Raw genomic sequence first — 18,572 nt, forward strand, 5'->3', positions numbered from 1 at the left:
TAAAAGTTTGAAAAATATATTTAAATTTCAAAAATTTGAATCACCATTTTTTTTAAAAAGTAATTCCTCTTGGTCAACTGCAAAATCGAGTGTTCATTTTTACTAATACATGTCGAGTAACCATTTCTGTTAAATTTCAGAATTTTGGGTGTAGTAGTTTGTTTTTTATAATCTTATGGATGAGCTCAAAAACTGCAATCTGAGAAAATCACGTCCAAAGTGTTTTTTCTTGCATACATTTTCACTAAAATTTATTACTTTAATTTATTATGAAAGAACAAAATAAAAACAATTGACACAAAATTTTTTGCATTTGGTTTGCAATTGAATGAACTATTTTTAAAAGATTTTTGAAAAATCGACTTCAGAGGTCGTGACAACTCTTATATATTGAATATTATTACTGATCAACTAAATATTTTTATAACTTTGACTATTTTGTTATTGATTAACTAAATATTTTTACATTATTGAATATTATCACTGATCAACTAAATGGGTTTAAACCTTGCCGAAATCGTGCTATTATATGCAGACTCCCTCAGAAGATTATCTTCACATACTTGTATAAACAAATACTATTTCTTTTAGAATGTGAACACAACAGTACACAAAAATCTCTCTATCGTCAAACAATTTTGAATCTTCTAAACATTTTTATGGCGAATTTTTTCACGTGGTACCCCTGTCCTAGACGCTTATTAGCGAAAATTGACTAAATATTAATTACCTCTCAATGAAATGTGGTAGTCCTAATCGAAGTTCACACTTCCGACTTACGAACCAGTGCTTGGAACGGAAAGGGTTGTATATAAACCGTATTTTCAAAAGCAACAAAATATTAACATTTTAATCAATCACGTACTGTATTCATCAATGGAAAATATTTCTATTTTCAGATGCACAAAATATTCATCGACTCAAATCCCAAATGCAACACTTTCCGAACATTAAAAGAGAAGAAATAAAAACCACTTAATAACACTTGAAGATTAAGAAGAGCGGTCAATAAAGCACCGCAAAGCTAACATTATCAATCAATCTTTTTCTCTCTTTTCTTCAATGATCTCAATTAATCATCGTCAAAGCTTTTGTTAATTCTCTCTGGCAAAGATTAATGCCAAATATTTACTTTTCCACCACCTATACTTAAGTATCTCATCAAGCATCTCAGTTATTCAGCTAAAAAAACTTATTTTCTTAAATTTCCGAATAAATTTTCTATTGTAACAGTGAAGGAATATTATGTATCCATAAAATGGGGAAAAAACATTGAATAAAAATGTTCAATATGAGACGGACTTTTGTTATTAAAACGATTCACTTTTTATATTCTTTTCAAGAAGCACATGGAATATTTAAATATTTGAGCTGTATATTTGTTGCACTGATTGATGAAGCGACGTGGTTTTTTGTGAAAATATCATGTTATATTAAAATTTCTGTATTTTTGTTTTGTTTTTGTCTTGTCTTTGTAGGTGCATATTTCAGCAGCTGCGCTAAGTCTTTTTATCATATTAAAATAAACATTTTATGGTAATGCAAGGAAAATCGAAAGTTTAATCAAGATTAATGATATTCAATGAGTTTAGTCACAGTTCGGCTTTCATTGTAATCGGCATATTTTAAATGGTTTTGCAAGTGTTCGGATTTTTTTGAAACAGTATCATATCGTTTTCCCGCTGACAAGCACGGTAGCAACTACAATGGAAGATCATAATACCCTGTGTTTAATAAGAATCTTGAAATAGGAATGAATGACAAGTGTTGTTTATTAGTTGTTTTCAGCACTTACATTCTCATTAAATAATTAATAATCACATGTTCAAATACGAGACGGCTTACAAACCTCTTTGAGGACTTCATTTTTACCCCGAGCAACGGGTTGAACATACATAGTGTGTAGAAGATCAGTGATTCTTAAACGGAGTTTCGCGTACCCCTGGGGGCCACCCACAATGAATTTGAATTGGCAAGTTCGCGAACTGGCCCATTTCGAGCTTTGGCAGTAACATAGAAAATTCTATCAATAGCTGAAACAGTGCCGTTGAAAGCCCGATAGATAAATCTGCGGCCACGAAAATCAGTTACCCGATTTTAACGTGTATAAGGAACCCCCCCTGATTTTTTTTGGGCTTAAAACTTGGAAAAGGGTTGAGAAGATATGCCTATAACACTATCCATGTGCAGTCAAAACCCGTTATGATAAACTCCAAGGGTCTGAAGAAATCACTTCAGTATAACGCAATTTCGCTGTAAATGAATTTCTGATTTTACGAATTTTAGCATTGGTTAAAATAATTTTGTTGTAGCGGAATTTGGTTGTAAGGCAAGACTTACTTTTTTGCGTTCTAGATAATTAAAAGAATGAAGTAAAATTTCAAAGCAACTCAAATCAATTAGGCATTAAATTTTTGTCTATAAGTTTCACTTACTTGACATATTCTGACGCAAGTAATCCGGGTTTTTTTTCTACAAATATTGTGGCAGCCAAAGAAACAATAAATTCCTCTAAAGCATACACATGCTCAAACACCTGCAATGCTTGAAAGATTTCGCATCTAAATTGCAAATTCCAAAGTCTTTTCTCATAAGAGTGGGCTGGTAACTTTCACATTTCGGGAATGATTGTCCTGAAACCCCGTATGTTTCTGGAAAATGTCTTGAACGAATATGTCCTCTAAAGATACAACCGTATACGCATCTTGAAAATTTGAGAAAGTCTAGTGTTTTTTTATGAGATCCTATAAATGCTGTTTGAATTTCAAATTCCAACTTAGTCGGATTTTTCAAAAATGTTAAAAGAATAGTAAATGGAGATACATCGTATTTTTTGATGCCACGTTGCTTTTACTCACTCCGGCATCAACTTCAGAAATGGCATCAAGTTTTTCTTTGATCGAAAACTGTTTCCCTTTCGAGGCCACTCATTTTGAAACAGAAGAAATACAGTCAAACCTCGTTAGTACGTCACCCGGTTAACACGTCACTCCGCTTACTGGATCACTTTTTGGAAGTCCCAATTATCCTCAAGCAGGAATTGGCACAGCTATGGCTTACTCCATTTAACGAGTCACTCCGCTTATCAAGTCATATTTTTGCTCTCCCAAGAGTGACTCATTAACGAGGTTTGATTGTATATGAAGTATTCCTAACACACATATATCATTGGCTTTTACCATAGATTTGATCTATTTTTCACTCACCGTATTAGTTAAAATTTCTTCCTGCACCCGCCTCCCCCACAAGCCTTAGAAGACCAACAGTTCAGCAAAGTTAATTCTTTGAAACTGATTATAAGGAATCATTTTTTGAAATATTTTATACTCTTTTGTTGATTTTTCGGGAACTTGTTTTTGAATTCGTTATAACGGATTTTTCATTCATTTCGTAATATCGGAATCCGCGATACATTATTTTTATGTGAACTTATTTAAGAATTAGAAAATTTTTCGTTACAACGAGATTTTCGCTATAACGGGATTCGACTGTATAAGAAACCCCCCCCCCCCCGTTATTTTTGTGACGCAATTTTTGGCAAAGAAAATGGTTCCTCAAAATACAATAAACTCCTGTAGAAAATTTTTTCGAAAAATTTTAAAGGAACACAAAAAAATAGTTAAAATTCCCAAGAAAGAAAATTAAGTATAATTCGAAGATCAGAGAAAAAGTCTACCATTATTAATGCTGTAATTTTTTTTTCCTTTACTCAGAAAAACGTTTCAAACTCACTCTAATACGTGCTTTAATGAGAAATAATTCTCAAGCACCCAACGTAAAAGCAAACCCGGAATTTCGTAGGAGAGGAAAAACAACATTCTTTTCCGCCTCTTCACGTGGATGCCATTATTTTAAAAGAAAAAAAATAATAATAATAATAAAAAGTGGCATCAATATTTCTGCATTGTGCATTCTGCCTACTCACCCAATATTTTCCCTATTTAAAAAAAATAAAATGCGTGTACATTATAACCGGTAATCATTCATGGCATGCTCGAGCTTTATCTTGACTTAACATCAATAGATTATATCCCTCACCTGCTGCTCTTCCTTATCTTCAACTGCCATCGCCATCACGAAAACAAGAAAAAAAACCGTGCAATTTCCAGCCAATTACTCTCATAATAATACCTCAGCGAACACGCTCTTTATTATTATTAAATTAAGCTATTTTTTTTCGTGTGTTTCCTTTTTCCTTTGCTATCGACTTCATAACGTAAAGCTGTGGAGATTTATTCTTGATACGGATCGAAAATCAACCGCAGGAGGTCAAAAGCCGTTTTATACGGTTTATGGCATATGCCATACGTGATATCTCAGCTTCGGTGGAGTGACTTAGTTTCACGATGTGCCGTAATCGGCGCGCGCGATTCCAAATTGACCTACTTGAAAATTTTAAGCCTCCCCTGGTTCTCCCTAAATTAAGATTATGTCCTGACAAATACAGTGGTGGGGGAATCCATCACTGATTGTACCAGGTTCTAATGCTTATTAAGCACGGCCCGGATGTTGATGACATTTGCATTTTTCTGCACCTTTTCACTTTGAAGGCATTTTTCCAAGATTTAGGGCATTTTCATGATATTTTTAACTTTTTGAATTTTTTCAGAATAAAAAGGTTGCAAAATTATACAGGGCTGTTATAAGTAAACTGACACTATTCAGACGTATGCAGCGCCCATTCTGTGACGGAGGTAATTTGCAAAGAAGAAAAGAAGGAACTTAAACACTGGGCAGAGTAATTGTATCTTGTGGTGCACATGTGTATCTACAACACGTGTATCACAAGTGTCAAGATAGGGATTCCAAAAAAGTGTGATGTGACACTTAAGATGTCTCGTGAGATCGATCAAGGTTGATACGAGATATTTTGGGGATAAATTATCAATTTGGTAGAGAAACGCCGGGAACTTTAAAAAAATTAGGGAATCCTTGCTTCAGATCAGTGTTTCTCGACTTTTGTTCCCCTTTGCGGAGACTTTTAAAAAAATATCCATGCTCTAGATCAGAGGTTCTTAAATACTTCTAGTCATGGATCCCAACCCGGAGATCTCTAGAAAATCTTGGTGTCTGCCATGGACTCCGCACCTTTAGTCGTGGATCGACCCCTGGAAATTGTGGCGTTTGCATTGAACTCTCATTTACAACAGTATAAAGAACAGACATTCATCAGCAAGAATGTTCTCGAACACAGAGGACATTCCGTGATGAACTGATAAACTCGATGCGATAGCACTGCCATCTGCTGACCTGCAAAAGAATCAAAAGAGCTAAAACAACGTTTGACGCACCTAACGAGAGATGACGCCATGGGTAAATTTTTTGTCAAATCGTAATAATATTACTGCTGCAGTCTACCAACGTTGCAGCGATGTTTTTGCATGTAAATTTAATTAAAACTTTACTTTTTACGTAATTTATTTATATATCTTCTTTTCAACTTAACATTTATTATCTTTTTTTTTTATAACACTGCTATTCGGCCGTGGATTCCTGAGGGCGTCCAGGCACCCCATTTGGGAACTGCCGCACTCAATGTATTCCCATATCATAGCAGGAATTTTCCAAAGTCTCAAATATTACCAAAACGATTAGCCACTATTATTCATTACTTTTTTTCCGCGTCTTCGGTTGATAAATGCTATAATAGATTCTAGACTGACCCATCTACCATGTAGCCTAGACCTTGCTCGCACCCTACGGTTTCTAAGTTTTCTTGGCTTTCTGGTTTTCGATATTTTCACATGGAAATGCCACCTACTCTTTCCAATGACTCGGTCTCCTTGAGACTACTCGACTTCTCCCGAAATTTCAGGGCACTCCTCGTACCTGGGCCTTCAATGCCTATTGGTCATATAATGTAATGTAATTGGTAATGTAATGAGGTAATATCACTTCGAAAACTTATGTAAATATTTATGAAGTCTATGGAGATGATCCTTCACGTGAATAACCATTTCAACGGGTTCTTGAGATTTTAAATCCTTGAATTTCAATCTATGATGGTAGGTCCCAATCAGGGTACCCCATGTCTGATCTTGAGAATAGGATGTATGTAAACAGTGTTAATGACAACGACAGCATTTTTATCTCAAATGCTCTTGAGATAACCATATTTTACTCGTGTATTGCAGCTGGGTGGCTCATTTGAGCATTTGTTGTACAGTTTTTGATAATAAAGATTCTTTATCCTGTATTTATTCGCCTTTACTATCCTTCCTTTACACCACGCAGGCGCCCTCTCGCCGCTGGCTTTCCGACCCCACATTATGTGGTGAAATTCGTTTGTTTTGGCGAGTTCTCTATCACCCCTTACATTTCTGATCGTTAGTTTCGTTACACCCTCTATATATCGTGTATATCTAAATGTACTTCGGCTCAGCAAAGAGTTTAGAGTGTCCCGGAAATAAGCATCGCAACAAATTTGAAGATTCAAAGCGGAATTCGGTGACTCAATTTTTTTTTTTTTGTACATACAAGTCGATTATTTAAATAGATATGAATCTGAGATTCGGCTTCGGGCTGTAGGTGATTACTCGGCAATAACAGCCAGCCTCGTAAAATTGAGAATTCAGACTTGCAAAGCCCCAACCATTCTCCAATCCATCCATCCCAATGAACGTAGAAGTTTGATATGGCAAGGGGTCCGACCCTCTTTAAACTTCACCCCTCCATCAAAAAGATAAAGAGTTTGCCCTAAGGAAGTTTCCTAAAAGATCTCTCTCTCTCACTGTCGTTTATCTTCTCCATCCGATGTCAAAAGCCCAAAGGCACTCATAGAAAACGAAAAGAGGAGGGAGAGAGAGAGAGAGAGAAGGACGACACAAACACACATTGTGAGAATCAGTGTTAATTAATGCAAAAATATTCAAAGCTTAATGAATGTAAATGAATTCCGAAGAGTTCCGCGAGATTCGTTCTTTGTGATTTCCGTGTTCGTACGAAAAGTTTATATGTTGGGCTTCATAACTAAATCTGCGCTGTTTGGATTACACTTTAGGTACATGCATCGTGGCATGCATGTGTTTCGATGTGTGTGTGTGGTGTGTGTGTGTGTGTGTGCGCGCGACGAAATTGCACATTATAATTGCTCACTAGTTGAATGCATTCAATTTTTTTTTTGGAAGCGATTTTAAGTTTTGTCAATGTGACATTCAAAAAGATTGAAGCGTAAACAATATTTTTACCCCATGTGTGTAAATTGCCACTGAATTTACTTCTTCCTCTGAACGAAGGATGTGCAGGTTATTTTACCCGTATCCGTATTTTACGGGACATTCCCATAATTTTGACCGACCTGACTATATACGTATCTGTTTCGGTAAATGTGATAAAACCGGTTATTATGCATAATCGCCAAGCATTCTGGTAAGTTTGATAAATTTCCCTAAATTCATTTTTGCCGGTGATTATCGTACCTACAGAGGGACAGACTTGGTTGAGGGGTGCAGAGAAGAGCGACGCGTGCTCTTGTTGGTATACAAGGCTTGAGAGAGACTTGATTTCTTGAATATGTTTACATTGGGGGGAACGCAGGTGTCGGGGGGATATGATCGAAGTGTTCAAAATTTTAAATTAAAGGTTAGTATATTTTTATGTTATGTTGTTGTGGCCGACAAATTTTTTATTCCGTTTCGAGACAGTTTTAGTTTCGATTTTATGCGTGTCGAAATAAATTAGTTTTTTCAGCGTCATCTATCGTTGAATTTAGACTAATGGTCTATACTGAGAGACATGTATTATTCAATAAATTTTTCTTTAGACCTGCTGGAAGGACTTCGCAGTCCCTTGAGGTCACAAAGTATTTGTTTATATTATACATATATGTGTGTGCATTTGTGCATTATATCTCTGTATGTTTCCATATGTTTCTGAATTTGTATAATAAGTATAATAAGTAAAATATATGGCAATATCACACATTTGTTGAATTCGGCGTTTTAATCCATTGAGATTTGCAGTAGCGCTTCATTTCATGCCATTGGCAATTTTTCAGCGATAACTGGCAACTTTACTTACCTTGGACAACTTTTTTTTTGTGATAATTTGTGTTGGTGTGTCCCATACTTCACCTTTTACATTCAAAGAAATATGGTCAGATAGGCGTATATCGTGTTTGTTTAGTGATACGTAATCTACTGGAACATTTTTCGCGAGCCGGATGGGAACCCTTGATTAGCCGGAGGTTGTTTTGCAAGCCGGAGGCTGTTGTATGTCTCATATAGCTCGCGAGCCAAATGCAGTCATCGGAGTCATCTGTTGTGACCTGAGACTTCAAACCTGATTTTGTAAAAATGTACTTTGCAGAAGATTTGCAGATCACATAAGAGTGACCCGCGAACATTTCTAGATCACTTAGGCGACTTCGGCACAGTTCTAGAGCACTTAAGTAAGCCACGGCACAGTATCAGGACATTTAAGCATCCCCCGCACATTTCTAGATCAGTGACCCGTGCCACATTTCCAGAGCGCTTAAATGGCCCACGGCACAGTATCAGGACACTTAAGCATCCCGCGCACATTTCTAAATCACTTAACTCACTCTTGGCACGTCTAGATTGCCTAAGTGACCCGCGGAATATTTGCAGATTACTAGAGTGACCCGCGGTACATTTACGGATCACTCAAGTGGCCGGTAACACGTTTTCATACCAAAATGGCTCGGACTCTGCTAAAAGTTGAACACCTTTGATATAGCTAAATATACAGCTCTATCTTAAAATGGCGTCAGTCAATCGAAAAATATAACCCGGCCCCAATTACCGGAATGGGGGCGGGGGGAATTAAAGAAATTTATAATCATACCAATTCGCAGGTCACGTGCAATTCCAAACTTTATCATGTCAACCAATGTGATCCCACATCCATTACCACAGCTTCAGAAAACCAAATCTCTAAACCGAGAAACCGTCATGACGAATTACAACGCCATGAGTAAAAATCACGTTCTTATTAACGAAATTCGTTAAAACAACTTCTTTTTTTTTGCCAATAATAAATGTAGAAAAATGTAGAAAATAATAATGAGTAAAGTCGGTTTTTAGCTGATGGTCCCGTAAGAAAAAAATAAATTCCTGCCCTAACATTTGACCCCTGAAAATACAGGGTGGGGTCCGAACGGGTCTTCTTTTAGTATTTTCTAGAGATCTAGTCGTTCTTCTCTCTCTCTTGGGGTAATTTTTTTCTTCTTCTTCTTCTTCTAAAAAAAAAGACTTCGTTCCGCAATTTTTTTCAGTTTTCACGGATTTCAGAGAATAAAAGAGAAGGTTATCGGAAGGGGGGAGGGGGGAAGAGTTTGATTAAAAGTGAACCCCAATAGCCGGGCGACAAGCGTGAAGATCGGTATTTCGATAAAGCATTTCTTGGAGTTCACACTAGACAGGTTTAAACGTCACGAGAAAAAAGAAAACAAAAATTCACCGTATATGTATATAGGGATTATCTTGGAGAGGACATTTTTGTGACGTGTCATTCGATATCCTCTTCCGCACGAAAAAGTTCTAGAATTTGAACCTTTGCAACATCACAAAAGAATAAAGAACTCTGGTTATAAGAAATAACAGTAAAATCTACCTCGAGGGTCACCTATTTTTTAAAGCTGGTCCGAAGTTTTTCCCCTCTATAAAAGTGTCTGCGGTACCCGGCTTCGTCTCCTTTTAGGCTGATCGCCCACTGGAAGCGACAACACGCGGCAAGAAACGCGTACGCGACAAAGACTCTAGATCAGTGATTCCCGACGTGGGCGTTAGCGTCGCCCCCTGGCGGGGGGGGGGGGGGAGATGGAATGTTCCGGAGGGGGCGGTAGAAGCTACAGGTATAACATAGGATCCAATGGGCTAGATTGTGATGGGGCGCGATGGGAGAAAAAAAATATTTCTGAAGAAAGGGTCGATGGGACAAGAGAGGTTAGGGAACTATGATGGGACGATAGAACGGTCCAGGGGGGGGGGGCGTAGAAGCAGCTAGTATAACATAGCATCCTATGGATTAGATTGCGTTGGGGGGCGATGGGAGAAAAAACGCTGGGAAACTATGATCTAGAGCAGTGATTCCCAACGTGGGCGTTAACGCCCCCTGGGGGGGCGGTAGAACTAAGGGTATACCATAGGATCCTATGGGTTGGTTTGCGTTGGGGGGCGGCCGGAGAAAAAACTTTCTGAAGAAGGGGGCGATGGGACAAAAAAGGTTGGGAAACTATGATCTAGAGCATGGTCTCCCAAACTTTTTGTTCCATCGCCCCCTTCTTCAGAAATGCTTTCCTCTCATCGCCACCCAACTTAAGTAAGCCCATAGGATACTATGTTGAATAAGTAGATTCTATCACCCCCTTGGATCATTCCATCGCCCACCAGGGGGCGATATTGCCCACTTTGGGAAACACTGATCTAGAGCATCAATCGTGATCCCCAACGCAATCCAACCCATAGGATCCTATATATACCCATAGCTTCTACTGCCGCCCCCCCCCGGAACTTTCCATCGTCCACGTTGGGAATCACTGATCTAGAGCATAGTTATACCCGTAGCTTCTCCCAACCCCCCCCCCCCCCCCCGGAACACTCCATCGCCAATCAGGGGGGCGTTAACTCCCACGTTGGGAACCACTGCTCTAGATCAAGAGTGCTCAACTTCTTGGAGAGGGTGGGTCACTTCATTGATTTGAAAAAGTGTCGCGGGCCACATTAATTGATCTGTAATGCACAGCGGATTGCTTGAATGATCCGTAAATGTGCCGCGGGACGCTTAAGTGCTACGGAATTGTGCCGCTGGTCACTCCAGTGATCTATAAATATGCTGTGGGTCACTTTAGTGCTCGGGGAGTGTGACGCGAGCTATTCAATTCATGTGGAAATGTGTCGTGGACCGATTGAGTGATCTGTAACTGTGCCGCCGGTCACTTAAGTAATCTGTAAATGTGCCGCGGATTACTTAAGTGATCTGTAACTGTGTCGCGAACCACTCGAACGATCTATAAATGTGCCATAGGTCACTTAAGTGATCAGGAAATTCACCGTAGTCACTCGAGTGATCTAAAATTGTCTCGCGGGTCACTCAAGTAAGTGTGTGCGTGCGCGCGCGCGTGTGTGTGTGTGTGATTTATTCATTTATTTAAAATACAAAGCTACAGGTTTAAACCCAATTACAGCTTGCAGTGAAAATAAAAATTAGCACAGAATAGAAAAAACGACATGATAAAGTACAAAAAACAAACAAAATTATCAAAAATTACGCAAAAGACAAACAAAATTATCAAAAATTACGCAAAATACAAACAAAATTATCAAAAATTACGCAAAATACAAAAATTTTACACAAAGATATACACAACGCAATCGCAGCAAAAATCTTCTAAAGTCAGTAACAGACGAATGAAAAATATCCAGGCAGCGCGTTATAGAATTCGGAATTATTTATTTCACTATAATTCCCTTTTTTTTAAATTCTATTTTTAATTGGGAAATTTTTTTATTATTTTCTTAATTTTGAAATTATTTCTTCCACCAATTTTGAAAGAGAAAGAACAGCCTAAACAAGGAAAAAGAGGTCCGTCCCGTCAGTTTATGCTATTTTTTTCCACGAACTTTTCTCCGATTTTTTTATTTCAAATACCTCTGTGAATATTCCACTTAGAAACGTGGAATTTTTTCCATTGGCCTCACGAGAGACAGGGCAAAAACTTTGTAATTGGATTTTTTTGAGACATGACAGTGTCAGAATAAAAAAGTTAAAATTTTTATTTTAATAACTGTACAATCTTGCAACATGAATGACGTATTTGGACGGTCTACACGTTATTTGGATACTTTTTCTAATTGAAAGATACCTCTAGGATCAACGGTTCGTCTGGAAAATGTGGCAAGAGGAATTAAACTATCGCCTATAAAAAAAAACATATACCTACTGAACGACATTTCCTCCTCTCAAAATTTATGAAATCAGGGGACCCCAAAAGCTTTTGGGCCCTTGATTAATGTACAAGATGCAGAGCGTAACGTGTGAGACTTGAAAGAATTTCGCGCGTTATGTTTTTAAATATCTATCGCAGAATAGCTCTACGGCTGGGATTACACTATAAAAGTTTCATAAAAGTTCATTGATAAAACTTGAAAAATGCAACCAATAAGGGCATCAGTTGCATTTGCTCGAATGTAACCTATGGGCTTTATTGGTTGGATTTTTTTGTTATTATTAATATATAAAAGGGATTTTATCAAACTTTTATAGTGTAATACCGGCATTAGTGGCCTAAGGGCATTATCGTCAGTACATGAGATCCTATATTATACCTCAGGGATTCTTACGCCCTCATTGAACCATTCAGTCACTATCCCCACGGGGGCAAAATCGCCCGCTTTGAGAGAAACTGGCCATTACGATTGCCTAAAATATTGGCTCAACTGTTGATGGCTGAATATCATATCTATAGTAAACATCATATCCATCGTTTGAAGACTCGTATGAATATGTTAGTTTGTAATAACCCCTCGAAATTCTAATTTGTTATTTTAGCCTTTTTTCTCTTTAAAGAAAATTTTTTGAGAATAAGCTTCTTATATATATACACAAATGTTTTAATCTAAATACATACTACATTCAGAAATTTCCCCCGAAAATACCCAAAAAAAAAAATTTCTCCAAACATTCCGGTCTTTTTCCACCAACTGCTATTCTTTATATATATGTATATACACTGTAATTTATTATTGTATAATGTATATATATATTAGTAATTTATTTCTCTCTTGTTTTACTGTTTTTTGATCGTGATTTTTTTTTGACTTCGTCATCGTACCATGCACTGGATGGAAAAGGTGATAGGGAGCAGTTTAATATTCGTATCATCGTGGTATACATTTCATATGCTAATTATTCCTTTGAAGGCGAGAAAAATCGCCTCATATCATGAAATTCATATCTCATAAACTCAGGAGAAAAAAAAGCAAAAATGAAAAGTCAATAATAAAAGACCATTCGAAACTAATTCTTAGAATCTGTGAAAATTATCGGAGGGAATATTTTTCATGAACTTTAAGAATGCTCTCGATTGCTTATCTTAGAAAGACATCCCACCCCCAAAACATGTAAATGTAATATTATCATTAATATGTATTTGGAATAAATTCAACAAAATTCACGATTCAGGAATGACAGAGCAAGGGATTCGTACGAGAGAAAAAGCAATGCAAAATGGACGATACCAGGGAAAGCAGAGGTGCACAACCTCCGGCCTGAGGGCCAAATGGGACCCGACAAGGGCTTCTATCCGGCCCACTAAAGTCGTTTCGGTAGAGAAGTATCAATAAACACAACACGACAAATACCTAGGCTGACCATATTTCCTTCATAAAAAAATATAGGACATCACTAAAAAAAGTCAAATGCAAGTAATGTTACCCGTTACAGCCAAAAAAAAATTATCAAAGGCAAGTGAAGCTGCCAGTTACAACCAAAGCAAATTATAAAAGCCAAGTAAAGTCACCTGTCTTCGCGGAAAATTATGGATACTGTAAGTCAAAATTTAATTCACCAAAAAGACATATAGACCCTGTGTGTGACAAATATATGAGGCGAATATATATATATAATTTTGATACAGTTACAACATTATCATTGCATAATTTATAAGTCATTAAATCATTAATCCCTGATATTTCAAAAATTCAACCAAGCGTTGTTGAAAATGGAGGGGAAACGGGACATTTTATAGAAAAAAAGTTTGGGACGGCCAAAAAATTACGGGAATGTTCAGCATATGGTCACTCTTTATATACGCATTTCTGGTACGAGTGACCGAAATACCGCATATCTGGCCCGCGGAACTGAAAAAAGTTGTGCACCTCAGCTGTAAACCAACACAATTACGCATGGCACATCAAAATCCACGCAATAGACAACGGCTCTGAAAAAGCTGAAAATCTACCGTGTGCGTGAGTAACAATTCTCGACATTCACCTATGGCAGCCGTCTCAACATGGGCGACCGGGAAAAGTGATACTCTACCTCTCATCCCTATCAAGGTAAAACCACCAGTCAACCAAGTAAGACAGCATCCTCAGGCTAAATCAGCTGTACCAGATTACGAATTCACAAACTTAATATCTAAAATTTAACTATAAATGTTATTACCATGGAGCTCTCAGAAAGACTCATGTATTGAGACAGCTCAGATTCTAGAGCCGTGGTTTCCAACGTGGGGGCCCACGCCCCACAGGAATACTGGAAGAAATATAATAACTAAAAGGGACAATTTCGTTTTAAATAGGAGCAATCAGAATTAATTAAAATTCATATTTGATGAAAAATTAATTTTAGAATTAATGAAATTATATCCAATCCAAAATAACTTCAAAATTAATGAAAACTCATATTCAATGAAAAAATAATTTCAGAATTAACAAAAATCAAAACCAGTGAAGATAATTTCATAATTAATGAAAATCGAATCTAATGAAAATAATTTCAGAATTAATAAAAATTCATAGTTAATGAAAAAATAATCTCAAAATAAATGAAATTCATATCCAATGAAATAATTCGAGAATTAATGAAAATTCATATTTGATAAGAAAAAAATTTAAGGTTGAATGAAAATTTTTTTGGATGAAAAATGAATCTCAGAATAGATGAAATTCTCCAAAAATGCAGGGCTCACTGTTTGAATCGTTGGCCTGGGCACTGTTGGGCTCACCTATTAAGACGCCATTGCGTGAATCGAGATACCACAGTATGTCTTGTTTTCATGGATTTTTGTTTTGGCCCGCAATGTCTGAAAAGTTGAAAACTCTTGATTTACACGAATTTGATAGTCTTTTAGGCTTCCTCCACATAAGATAGGAGTTCCCTTTTTGAATAATAATAAGAACTATATGTCACCGAAAAAGAGACGGGCGTACGAAGGACCAGCATGCAACACCAGATACACCAGCTGGTGACTGGTATTGGTTTTGGGGGCACACAGGTTAATTTCAGGTTTGAGGGGGGGAAAGTCCCACAGAATCTTTTCAAGAAAATTTTATGCCTTTTTAATCTTCAAAAGGCATTTTAAATTCACACAAGTTCATCGAAATAACATTTAAAGGTTTTTTTTATTTTTGATGTTTCAGTTTGTTTTACTTTTTTTTCAATTTTTGATCATCTTTGGGGGGCTGCCGGCCTCGTATCCCCCCCCCCCACACACACACGTGTGTGTCTTCTTAAAATCCGGGCATCAAGGATAAAGGTTTCACAAGATGCTTAAGTAGGACAAGATGAAAAAAAGGTTGTTAACCCGGTTCGAAACGATAGTGTTCATTGGAAAAGGCTAGAGTGGAAAACTTTAAAAAGAAAATATGCGTCTGGTCCCACATCATCCAGCATATGAAAGTCAGTGAGCAGCAAATCGATTTGGAAGACAAGATCAACATCGCATCTAATATTAAGATCTATGCAGACGAATCGCGCGAAGCCATCTATAGGAACGGGTGCAGTTCACACGTAATATTTCCCATATTGTATTGTAACTTTGCAATTCCACACTAGCTAGGCCAACACCTCCTATAGGTCAGATATTATTTATAGGGGATGTTGACAAGGCCCAGGCTTCGTTACAAACAGGTAATTTAAGACATTGCCGCATAATTCTTCATTATATTGTTCTCTGAGAACGATTTTTCAAGATGTCCCGTTTTTACTAAGGGGTCATTCAAGTATGACGTCAGCATCGAGGGGGGGGGGGGGGTTTCGGATTTGCTGACTTTTGATGACAATGGGGGGGGGTCAATGTTTTGCTGACTTTTGTTGCGGGGTGGGGGTCAAAAATGGCTAAAAATCTGCTTACGTAATACTTGAATGGCCCTAAGCAATTCGCATCATTCCCGGTTTTTATCGCGATTTGTCCCTATTTCTCGGTAGTATGATCTGGTCACCCTAACTGTATACAGGCTGTCCTGTTAGTGCTAATTCGGCCTCTATCTCATCAACCGTTCGTCGTAGAGTTATGATACTAATTTAAAAAATGCTCAAAATGTGTTCAGAAATCACTCTATACCACTTTGTACGTCTCCCCCCGTCTCCTCTACCTTTAAATTAAAAGTTGTTGCCTGTTTTCACTGAGGCCAAAAAAAAATTCCATGTTTCTAACTGTAATACTTGCTGAGATATTTGAATTCATAAATCGAAGAAAAGTTCAGAAAGAACAGCATGGGTGAGGGGAAGAAGCGTTAGTTTATGCTGTTCTTTCCCAAATTTTATCCGATTTTTTGAATTCCAATATTTCAGCGAATATTGAGCTTAGAAACATGGGAATTTTTTTGTTGGTAAAACATTTTCTCATGTGTTTCCACTTTGGAAACTAGAACACATTAGGAGCATTTTTTGAATTATTAGAACCAATACGAAGGACGGTTGATGAGATGAAGGTCGAATTCGGACTTACAGGACACCCTGTATAATACTTTTGCACTGTACTTGTCTGCATTAAAATCTTTGTTTCTCTCCTATCGCACTGAAATCATTAAGGGGGTTGGAACACGCAAATGTTCTAAAAAACACATTTTCTCAAATTTTTAATTTTTCAAATACATACACTTTTCTGAGTTTGTGTTTGAGCTTTTGTTCTGTATGCACTCAAAGTATTTATAGTATATTTTAATATAAACTGCTGGCAGGCCTTATATATATATATATATGCTTATTTTCTCTATTAAAATGTTATTTTTTTTCACAACTGAGTTTTTAACAGAAAAACCACATTTTTTTCGAACACCACTTGTTCAAATATCTTGAAACTTTGCGTGTCTTTCAACACTAAAGTGCTACACATTTTAAAGAGAGGATTTCTAATTAAAATTATTTAACGAAATTTTGTGGCACAAAGTAAGCGTAAATTTCAGTGAGTTTTGAGAAAGCTGCACGTTTTTGAAGTTAAAATTCAAGAAAAAATAAAACCAGCAATTTAAATTCACTTGTTAAATTGTATAGAAATATCCATAGTATTTGAGGAAAAAATAAATTGTGTACCTAAAGTTAATAGAAAATTCTTAAATTAAAGTCTTAAAGTTTTTTCTCATAGGAAAACATGGGAAGCCAAAACCGTGCACTAATCCCCTTAAATAGACTAAACTAATGTTGATTTGATGTGTTGAAGGTCTTGGAAGTCATTGTAAAAATCAGAAGTTTTCCAAGAAGTTGTTTGGGAAATTTCGAAACCGCAGCGTGTGTGGTGTAGATGTTTTCCTATTCCACACTTGACTGTCCAGCCGTCTCTCGCGCAAGGATATATTTGTTACCACCATCATATGGTACTATTTAGGTGCAAACTTGAGTAGTAAAAATAACTCTCCATGCAGACAGATTCACTCAAAAACCGCTTTTATTTTTAACGGTAGCACGACAGGGATGATGTTGAAGAGACTCATTGTTCGACATATCTCTACGACATATACGCCACAGAGACTCTCTCTCTCTCTGAGAAAAAGTAGGGGCAAGGAATAGGAAGAAAAAAATGTCTCAAGCGGCTGTCTTCACTGAAGTAAATCTTCCAGTCCCTCAACAAGTCCTTGCCAGAAATTTTCCAGAACATACCCTCCACTCAACGCGAATTTTTTTTCCTTCATCCATTTGCAAACAGTAAAAGCACAGAGAGAGAGAGAGAGAGAGACGTTTAGACTATACTAGAAGTCCTCCCTTTTTATTTTCAAGTTAAGACACCTTTGGAGCTATGGTCCGATGCCACGCTGTAACCTAAGACGTCAAATCGAGAGAAAAAAATCTGTCTCTTTTTTAGTGGAAGTGAAAAGAAAACATGAGAGAGAGAGAGAGAAGGACGGGATTACCTCTGCTGGTCTTCCAAGAACACAAACCTATTTATGAAGACACTTTTATACCGAAATAGAAAATACCCTGATTATGATCAACCGTTCGTACCACAATGGCGGGCTGAAAAAAAAAACCCCCCGACGACAAATTCATCCGTCAATGACGACAGCATCTCAGGAATTCACCTCAGATAGGCCGCACGTACCGTGTTCACTCTGTCATCTATTGAATTCATTCTTAAATCTTTTGCGCGACTATATTTCCCTGTAATTCTGACCTCCTCTAATTTCCCAACAGTAGTGCTCTCGTAAAATAAGTACTTCTTGTAATCAGCTCGTGATACATTGGTAAATGCTAAAATGCACAGCATGGCACTGAATTCTCCACCTACTACTACTACTCAGGACTTACAGCAAGGGCTGTTTCATCCCTTTGAAATCGCGCTTGCCACCTTGGCTCAGTGGGCGTGGTCTCGGAGTGACTGCGTGACGCCACTGCTCAAACCTTTTTTTCAGCTGCTTTTTCGTGTGGTATTTTTATAATCTGTGAGCTAAGAAATGGATTAAATCTAAGAAATAGTTGGTAGTAATAACATAACTTCAAATATTAAAATTATAATTATTTTAGGATTTATATATATATATATATATATATATATATTATATTTGTGTGCTTCCCGTATATTTATGTTGCAGTTGCAGCATTGGTAATAACGAAGTCCAAGGCTTCTATAAAAACTACACTTAATTCAAATGAAAACATAAAAATTATCAAAA

At 37.1% G+C, this 18,572-nt stretch overlaps 1 protein-coding gene across 8 annotated transcripts in view; it reads right to left on the reverse strand.

Moving 5' to 3' along the window:
* LOC149069231 (uncharacterized) overlaps window positions 1-18,572 on the reverse strand; it is a 299,332-nt gene that overhangs the window by 255,452 nt on the left and 25,308 nt on the right. The window lies entirely within an intron of this gene.

This window comes from Pholcus phalangioides, unplaced genomic scaffold (assembly GCF_987345545.1).
Source record: "Pholcus phalangioides strain wild (caught in Gottingen) unplaced genomic scaffold, Ppha-v1.0 ptg000024l_1, whole genome shotgun sequence".
In the NCBI taxonomy this organism is placed as follows: Eukaryota; Metazoa; Arthropoda; class Arachnida; order Araneae; family Pholcidae; genus Pholcus; species Pholcus phalangioides.